General features: G+C 42.2%; 1 protein-coding gene across 1 annotated transcript in view; it reads right to left on the minus strand.

The window, feature by feature from the left end:
* The window catches only part of slc38a3b (solute carrier family 38 member 3b), a 281143-nt gene extending 273690 nt beyond the window's left edge, over positions 1–7453 (minus strand). The window contains exon 1 of the mRNA XM_059944827.1: positions 7281–7453. The gene's annotated coding sequence lies outside the window, so the exon portion shown is untranslated. The remainder of the gene's footprint in view (positions 1–7280) is intronic.
* Between the last annotated feature and the right edge of the window lie 2657 nt (positions 7454–10110).

Below are 10110 nucleotides of genomic sequence, written 5' to 3' on the forward strand. Positions count from 1 at the left end.
ATGACAAACTTTGGTGCCACAATCACAACAACCCACTCTGCAACACAGATACACCCGGACCACATTACTCTCTACACAAATCAACAAGATAGTTTAACATCATTTCCTGTACACAAGTGTACAGGAGAACAAATTAATTGTTACTCCGGATCCAATGCAACACAAAAAGCTGAACAAGGTAAAAACCATAATAATAAAAAACACAATAAATACATAAGATAGCTTATATACATAGGTTGATTATATATCCATACAGTGACATTAAGCACAGGATGTATAGGGTGATTGGAGTTGTGGTGGGGTGGGCTAGTGGGTGGAGATATTGGGGAAAGTTTTTGAGTCTAGTGATCGTGGCATTGATGCTACAAACCCTCCTTCCTCATTGGAGTGGGGTAAACAATCCATGAGCAGAGAGGGTGGGACACTTCATAATATTGCTGGTCTTGTCCAGTACTTTTCTGTATATATGTTATATAACCTATCCAATCTCAGCAGTCCTTTCCTTTCCTTTGTATTTTGTCTAATAAATTTAAGAACCAATTAAAGAAACTGAACCATTATTGATTGACGTTACGTTGTAATGTACTGTTTATGAGTAAGCAGAAGGTAAGTGCAATATTTCTATATATTCCATGCTTGTCAGAGAGGGAAGTGTATTATGATCACTACCTTTTAACTTTGGTGCTTTAATTAATTTCAAGTTTATTGTCATGCAACCATACCCATTTATACCACCAAACAAAACACCGTTCCTCTGGACCAATGTGCACAACACAGTACATATAACTCACCCAAATAACAGATAAGGTAATATTATCACAAGCAAATTAACAAATAATAAGGTGCATGCTTGATACAAGTTAAAAAGTAACCAGTATAATACTGCTGGCACTTCATACATAATGAAATCTGGGTGGTGGTGGGGAGTTAAGTTAACTTACAGCCTGGGGGAAGAAGCTGTTTTCTAACAGTTCTTGTCCTAATGCTACAGTTTGTCCTGTCTGATGGTAAGGGATCAAAGAGATTATTGGATGGATGGGAGGAATCATTGACAATGCTAAGGGCCCTGTTCCTGATAAAAGTCTCTAACAAGTGGAAGGGAGATCTCAATGATCTCTCAGAAGTCCTCGTAATCCTTTGTTGGGACTTACAGTCAGAAGTCTTGCAATTCCCATACTGTAATTAAAACTTAAATAAGAAGCATTCATCACTGAAATGTATAACGTGAACTCCTGCATCAAAATGATTTTTCAGAAGTGTGATAGCATCGCCACATGGCCTCCTGTCATTGCGTAGATCAAAAGCCTCCATACATAAGTTTAACTCGTTCAAATAGCAAAGCCTAAGAAGAAAGTATCAGTGGATTTCGAAGTGCTTCTCAAAGTGCTTCAGACTTTGAATTCTTTAATCTACATCTTAGGTTGCAATTCATAGTTATGGATTTACTGAAATGAATATCCAGAGCCCATGAAAATTTAATCAATGCCCTTAGTCAAAAGAGAAAGCAGGAGAATGGGTTTGAGAGGGGTAATAAATCAGCCATGATGGTTCATTGGGCCAAATAGCCTCATTCTGCTCCTATGTTTTATGGCCATACATTTGTAGTTTGGTGTATCAAGATGCCTCATGATGATTAAAGCATGAAGTGGAGTGAAATTAGAGTACGTGGTGTGAAGCTCCATGAAGAAAATCGGGAAGAACAGAAACAGATAAAAGGGTTTAGAGAAGGAGCCTCAGATTTGAAAGCTTAACTTTTTCTTACTGGAGACAACTTAAGGGAAAACAATTAAGTTTGCTTGACAATACTAATTATATCAGGATTTCACAAAGTGTTTCACATCAATGATATACTTGATGTACCATTATTATAATAGGTAAATTGCAATAGCCATATTATGCACAAATGATGACTTAACTTTGACCAGAGCATTTTCAGTAATGTTGTTTACCTGCCCAATAATCTTTTACCACTAGGAAGGAGGTTCCGTAGCACTTGGACGGGAATTTTTAGGATGGGAGAAAGCTCCATGAGACAACTGAACTCCCTGCCATCACCCAGGCCTCATCACACATGAAGCACCAGTAGCATGATATTGTTTACTTTTCGTAGATGCACCTTATTATTTAATAACGTACTTGTGCTAATATTACTTTATCTGTTATGTGTGTGAGTTATATGCACTGTGTTGTGCACTTTGGTCAGGAGGAAAATTTCATTTGTCAGTAAACATGAATACTGGTGCATGGCAGAAAACTTGAACTTAAATTGAAAGACTGGTCTTAATTACAAGGGGAACTTGCCTGCTCTTCTGGGGTGGAAATGAATGTAGCGTGAATGAACAAGATTAGAAGAGCAAAGGCTCAAGGGTGGACAATATTGTTGAAACTGTGTTAGACTAATGGAAGTGAAAAGGGTAAAACTAGGCATTTGGGTGGGGGGTGAAATTTATGTCAGGAGATTTCCATTTGTTTTCATAGTCCCTGTACCTCATGCTAATTGAGCACATGGCAAAAACATGACTTGGCTTGATCCCCCTTATCTATTCAAAGAGGCCACAGGAAAATGAACACACAACCTCCCTGTAGGTTGCGTTACACTTTAACTAAGGTTACAACAAGCCAATAAACACACTGTGAACATTCAACACCACCAACCCCCAGTGGTGGCAAATGCCAAAGCGGACAAGCAGAGAGAGACCAAAGTCATACGAGGTAGATACTTGGACGCAACCAAAAGACAATGACTACGCTCAGAATGGCACAAAGTGGCAAAAGGCTAAGAGGGGAAAGACTATGATGTGAGGTGAGAATACCTGACCTTCATAACTAATGACACAGCTACTGAATCTATCAGGTGGAAAATTATCCACAGACTGAAGTGAAAGGAGAAACACAGCAAGGAGCTGTAGCAACACAAAGTGTCTGTTGGAATCTATGGAGGGAAATAGGCAATCAATCTTTCAGGTCTCTGTGTGCCTTGGTGCATTGCTCCAGATTTCCAGCATCTACAGTCTCCCTTGTCTCTAGCTGAAGTGAAAATGAACTGAGGTTTCAAAGCAAAGCACGATGTGTACACATGACCATGTGTGGGTTTATCAGCCAGTTGTGAATTTCTCTCCTTCCACTCTTCAAAAGTCAAGATTCCACTAGCAGGCAGTGAGCTACAGAGAAAAGAGGGGGCACCTCAGCCCAGACTGAAATCTCAGCCCAGACTGAAACCAGAGACACCAAGCACTGAAGGAGACCGTTGAGTCAAATTTATTGTCACATGTGCAAGAACATGTATACATAGGTGAAATGAAAAATGTACTTGTTTGACAATTTAAAAAAACTTACCCAATGAACACACTCCCCATCATCCTCACCCTGCTTTCCTTTCCTATGAATGGCAGATCCATCGCAAGGCATTTTGTACTTGTTTTCAGATGGTAAATTCCACAATACAACAACTTGTTGTGTAAAACAATATTATTCTCAACCCCACTTTGGCTTTTCTACCAACTATGTTCAATTTCTGATCTCCGGTTACTGATCTCCTTGCCAATAAAAACAATTACTATCTGTCTTCTCTACCTAAACACTTCATAACTGTGAAAACCATTACTAAGTTCCCTGTAATGTCCTTTTTTCAGACAACAGCTTGTATTTATATACCACGCACACAGCAAAACATCCCAAAGCACCCCATGAAATCAGGCATTGGGTTTGGCTAACAAATTTTTAGTGGTTTCAAATGGGGAAGGAAGGACAGTGGGAGAGAGGAGACAAAAAGGGAAGAAGGGAGCTTAGAGCCTTGGCAAATGAAGGCATGACCTCTATTGGTAGAGAGGTTAAAATCAAGCACACACAAGAGTCCAGAAATGGAAACATAAAGATGCCTCAGGGGCAATGAGTCTGTGAATTGCATGGGTACAAAGAGCTAAATCCTTGAAGAGATTTGAAAATGAAATGAGTTTTAAAGCTAAATGAGGGCCAGCATACACTCAGTGGCCAATTTATTAGTTACACATGTACTAATTAATTTATTTATTAATGCAAATACCTAACCAAGAACAAAAAACAAAATCAGTGAGTGGCAGTTCTGTGGGCAAAAACACTTTGCTCATGAGAGAGCTCAGAAGAGAATGGATAGACTGGTTCAAGTTGACTGGAAGGCAACAGTAACTCAAATAACCACGCATTATAACAGTGGTGTGCAGAACAGCATCTTTGCAACACACTGAACCTTGAAGCAGATGGCTACAGCAGCGAAAGACCACAGACATACACTCAACGACCCAATGACACAGGAGGTACCCAATAAAGTGGCCACTAAGTGTAATCATCTATTACTTGCTCGAGCTGATCTTTTACCAATCTACATTAATAACAAAAAGATGCGTGAGTTATTTAATGGGGATGTAACCTTCTGTTAGTGAAAGGAACTTTCACAAGATCTAATTCCAATTTTCTTAAAAAAAGAGAATATGGCTCAGTAACATGGGACGGACAGGAATGGTCCAGACTATACAGTCAACTAGGATCCTTAAACAGCAAAAAGACACAGGGAAGTGTGAAACCAGCAGATGGGTATTGGATAGTGGTTGTCATTGATAATCCTGCTAATCAAGAGAAAATTAAATCACAAAGATAACGAAAGAATTTGTCAAAGGAGCAGAGAAGGCACGCTGGGAAGGTAATTATGATGAGATGTTTTGGGAAATTATGTGGAGGGAAGAGAAGAGGATAATGGGACAGAAATGGCTAATACCAGGGGACTTAATTGTTATTTTATTTAGAGATACGGTGCAGAATAAGCCCTTCCGGCCCTCTGAGCCTCACCTGCCAGCAACCCCAGACAACTCCACTTTAACTCTAACCTAATCACAGGACAATTCACAATGACTAATTAATCTACCCAGTACATCTTCGGACTGGGGGAGGAAACCCACACATTCCCTGGGGAGGATGTCCACTGGGATTGAACTCTGAACTCTGATGTATCAAGTGTCTCACTTACCAATACATCTACCATTTTCAGACGATTGGAGGAAAAGTACAGGGGCATATTTTTTGAACTGAGAGTGTTAGGTGCATAGATACCCTGCCGGGGTGGTAGTAGAGGCACATAAATTAGGGGATTAAAGAAACTTTTATATAGGCACATAGATGAAAGAAAATGGAGGGTGGATAGCAGCGAAGGGTGAGACTGATTTTACCATAGTGGGCTGAAAGCTCTGTGCTGTGCAGTAGTGTTCTATGTGGCACTCGGACTAAGTGACAGACTATGAGATTCAAGGGAAATGGAATATGGAGAAGAAAGGAGCAGGAACAGGTCATATTGCCCCCTGTCTGCTCAGTGCTGAGTAGAAGGGGGGAAAGGGAGCAGAGAGAGGCCTGAAGGCTGCTAAACATGCTGGCAAATATATTGATCAGCTGCATATGGTTACTTTATGTTATTAGGAAGGATCCAGCACTGAGAACGGAGCACTCAATTAGAATGTCTACTTGTGCCGTAGGTCTGTGGCACACCTCTTGAAATTTTTAACTCATAGTTAAAAATTCCAAGCACAATTTTAATGGCTCCTTATAACTGCACATACACTCAGTGGCCACTTTATTAGGTACATCTGGTTGTAAATGCAAATATACAATCAGCCAATCATGTGGCAGGAACTCATTGCACGGAAGCATACAAACATGGTCAAGAGGTTCAGCTGTTGTTCTAACCAAACATTAGAATAGGGAAGAAATGTGATGCAAGTGACTTTGATTATGGAATGATTGTTGGTGCGGGACAGGTTGGTTTGCATTTCTCAGAAACTGCTGATCTCCTGGGATGTTCACACACAAGTCTCTAGTTCACAGAGAACGTGCAAAAAATGTGGGCAAAGATGCTTGTTAATGAGAGAGGTCAGAGAAGAGTGGCCAGAACGGTTCAAACTGACAGGAAGGTGACAGTAACTCAAATAACCACAGATAACAACAGTGATATACAAAAGAGCATCTCTGGACACAGAACACATTGAACCTTAAGTGGATGGCCTACTGCAACAAAATACCACAAACGTTAACTCACTGGCCACTTTATTAGGCAAAAGAGGCCCCTAGTAAAGTAGATATCTACAGTATATTACATATTTTGCTTATTTAGAAATATCACACAACCCCCTTGAGAACAACACATCTCACACTGACAACCTGACGTAATGTCAATTCAGTGTTACACTAAAAAAGCGCAGAAGCAATCACTTGAAGAAGATTTCATCAGCTCCAGACGGGCCCAGATTACACAGGCTCTGGGAACCTCTCACGTTTACAGTTCATGTTAGGCACTGGTACACACAGCAAAAAAATCTTAATATGGCCGTGGCACTAAAAATACAGCTTGTGAGGCTCAGGCGTTTCAGCAGACCTGCCACTGGTGCCAAAGCTGTGAACCAGGAATGCAGCTGCACATGGGGGCAGCAAATCCTACAACTGCCCCTGAACTTCACCGAAAGCACTTGTCATGTGTGGGCATATAAAGCAGTGCATGGACAGTGGGGAGGGAGAGAGAGACATGCACACACAAAGACATACGCATAGGTACAAGCATTCACACATGTGCACACACATGCTCACTAGTGGATTCACACTCACATGGAAGCAAAGACTAACATTTGGGAAGTACACACGCACATACACAGTCACATCATATGACATCAAGTGATATCAAAGTGTTCACACACACACACACACACTTACATGCTTTTAATTAATAGCTTAACGACCTACACAACATTATGGGCTGAAAACCCTGACCCGGTACTGTATGTAGTCTATGTGCATATAAACACAGAGACATCCATGCACTCACCAGTAATGAACACACATGTATATAAACACATACATATCACAGCGAAGTTGGAGATTAGGATTTCTGCTCCCAGGCTAACGGACCACCCAATTTTGATATAGTTTCAGCTACTCATCCACCGAGACGTTCACACACCGAATTCGTGTCCGTGGCCATGGGGTGAGTAAATCCCTCACCATTTCGACATGGTTACCAACTCTTTCCGATGACGGTGGGTAAAAATCTCACAGTGAAACTGTCAGTCCGAGTGATCCCAAACTGACCGGGTTGCCTCACGTTCGGAAAGTCGGGAGGAAAGCAGACCCTCACTATCCGCACCCTCTGAAGATGTTTAACTACAGCGGGCGTTTGCAAACACACGCCTCTCCATCGGGAGAGGACGAATCGTCCGCTATAATAAGCTTGCCAGATCTTTGTGTCTGTTGTTAGTCTCACTGCTTACCCGCTCTGTCTGTCCAGCCGCTCTCTCTGTCTGTCTCCTGTGTTGCCGCTGCTGTTGCCCCAGATGCCTCTGTCTCGGAGCCGGGAAGTGTTTGGAAACAGCACGAGAGCGGGAGCCGGCAATTTCTGCACGAGTGTGGCCAGCGAGCCGCGGTCCGCTATGTTCTGGGGCTGGATCCGCCCCCGTCCCTCTTACCACGTGTACACCAGCCAGCGAACAGGACAGTAAATCATTTATCAACCACGCAAACCTGATCGCAGCTCGCCAGAACCAGACACTACACTGGGTATATACCGTGTGCATTGATTCCATACGTGTTTTCACATTATTATGATTAGATATATGTTTATATAATGCACGTATATAAACTTACAGTGCACGCAAACAGGAAAAAATATGGAACAGTAGTAGAACACACCACCCTTTGATGCTATTCTACCCGTTAATAACATTTATGTGATCATAAGATCAGAAGGAGCAGAATTTGACCATTCAGCCCATCGAGTCTACCCTGCCAGTCCACCTTGGCTGATTCAGTATCCCACTCATCCCCATACACCTGCCTTCTTGCCATTTCCTTTGATGCCCTGACCAATCAGGAAACGATCAACTTCCACCTTAAATATACCCACTGAATTGGCTTCTACCACAGACTGTGGCAGAGGATTCCACAGATTCACCTCTTTGACTAAAAAAATTCCTCTTTATTCTAATAGGTCACCCTCAATTTTGAGGCTGTGCCCTCTAGTTCTGGATACCCCCACTATAGGAAACATCCTCTCCACATCCACCCCATCTAGTCCTTTCAACATTCCATAGGTTTCAATGAGATCGCAATACATTCTTCTCAATTCCTGTGAGTACAGGCCAAAAACTGCCAAATGCTCCTTATGTGTTAACCCCTTCACTCCCAGAGTCATCCTCATGAACCTCCTTTGGACTCTCTCCAATAACACATCCTTTCTAAGATAAGGGGCCCAAAACTGTTGCCGAAACTCCAAATTCAGCCTGACTAGTGTCTTGTAAAGCCTCAGCATTATCTCCTTACTTTTATTTTCTATTCCCTTGAAGTAAATGCCAACATTGCATTTGCCTTCTTTACCATAGACTCAAGCCATGTGAGAATAGGGTCAATCAGGTGCGATAGTGGAAATGTGTGCATGGAGTCGGAGGAGGTAGTGGATGTACTAGATGGATGCCTTCTTTCAGTATTCACCAGGGAAAAGGACCTTGGTAATTGTGGGGATGACTTACAGTGGACTGAAACACATATAGACATTAAGAAAGAGAATGTGCTTGAACTTTGGAAAAGTAATTAAATTAGAAAAGTCATCGGGCCCAGATGAGGTATACCGAGGCGAGTCTGGGAAGTGAGGGAGGAGACTGCTGAGCCTCTGGCAATGGTTTTTACATCATCAAGAGGGATGGGAGAAGTACCAGAGGATTGGAGGGTTGCAAATCTTGTTCCCTTGTTCAAGACAGGGAGTAGAGATATCCCAGGAAATTTTAGACCTCAGGAGTGGGCAAGTTGTTGGAAAAGATCCTGAGAGGCAGGATTTATGAGCATTTGGAGAGACATAATCTGATTAGGGATAGTCAGCATGGCTTACAAGTCTGATTGAATTCTTTGAGGATGTAACAAAACACATTGAGGAAGGTAGAGAAGAGAATGTAGTGTATATGGGTTAGTAAGTTTGCTGATGTCACGACAGTTGGGGGTGTTGTGGATAGTCTGGAGGGTTGTCAGAGGTTACAGTGAGGCTACATCCAATAGGATGTAGAACTGGGCTGAGAAGTGGCAGACAGAGTTCAACCCAAATAAATGTGAAGTGGTTCATTTTGATAGGAAATTAGTTAGACCCCAATTGGAGTACTGTGTTCAATTCTGATCACCTCACTACAGGAAGTATATGGATACTATAGAGAGAGTGCAGAGGAGACTTATAGGGATGTTACCTGGATTGGAGAGCATGCTTTATGAGAACAGGTTGAGAGAACTTGGCCTTTTCTCCTTGGAGTGATAGAGGATGAGAGGTCACCTGACAGACAGACAAACAGACAGACAGACAGACATACTTTATTGATCCTGAGGGAAATTGGGTTTCATTACAGTCGCACCAACTAAGAATAGTGAAGAAATATAGCAATATAAAACCATAAATAGTTAAATAATAATAAGTTAATCATGCCAAGTGGAAATAAGTCCAGGACCAGCCTATTGGCTCAGGGTGTCTGACACTCCGAGGGAGGAGTTGTAAAGTTTGATGGCCACAGGCAGGAATGACTTCCTATGATGCTCAGTGTTGTATCTCGGTGGAATGAGTCTCTGGCTGAATGTACTCCTGTGCTTAACCAGTACATTATGAAGTGGATGGGAGACATTGTCCAAGATGGCATGCAACTTGGACAGCATCCTCTTTTCAGACACCACCATCAGAGAGTCCAGTTCCACCCCTACAACATCACTGGCCTTACAAATGAGTTTGTTGATTCTGTTGGTGTCTGCTACCCTCAGCCTGCTGCCCCAGCACACAACAGCAAACATGATAGCACTGGCCACCACAGCCTCGTAGAACATCCTCAGCATCGTCTGGCAGATGTTAAAGGACCTCAGTCTCCTCAGGAAGTAGAGACCTGTTAGAGATGCTTAAGATGATGAGCAGCATTAATCATGTGGATAGCCAGAGGCTTTTCCCATGACTAACACAAGGGGCCATAATTTTAAGGTGCTTGGAAGTACATACAGGAGTGATGCCAGAGGCAAGTTTTTCATACGGACATTGGTGGGTGCGTGGAATGCACTGCCAGCAATGGTGGTGGAGGTGGATAC

Source organism: Hypanus sabinus, chromosome 19, assembly GCF_030144855.1.
Source record: "Hypanus sabinus isolate sHypSab1 chromosome 19, sHypSab1.hap1, whole genome shotgun sequence".
Classification (NCBI taxonomy): domain Eukaryota; kingdom Metazoa; phylum Chordata; class Chondrichthyes; order Myliobatiformes; family Dasyatidae; genus Hypanus; species Hypanus sabinus.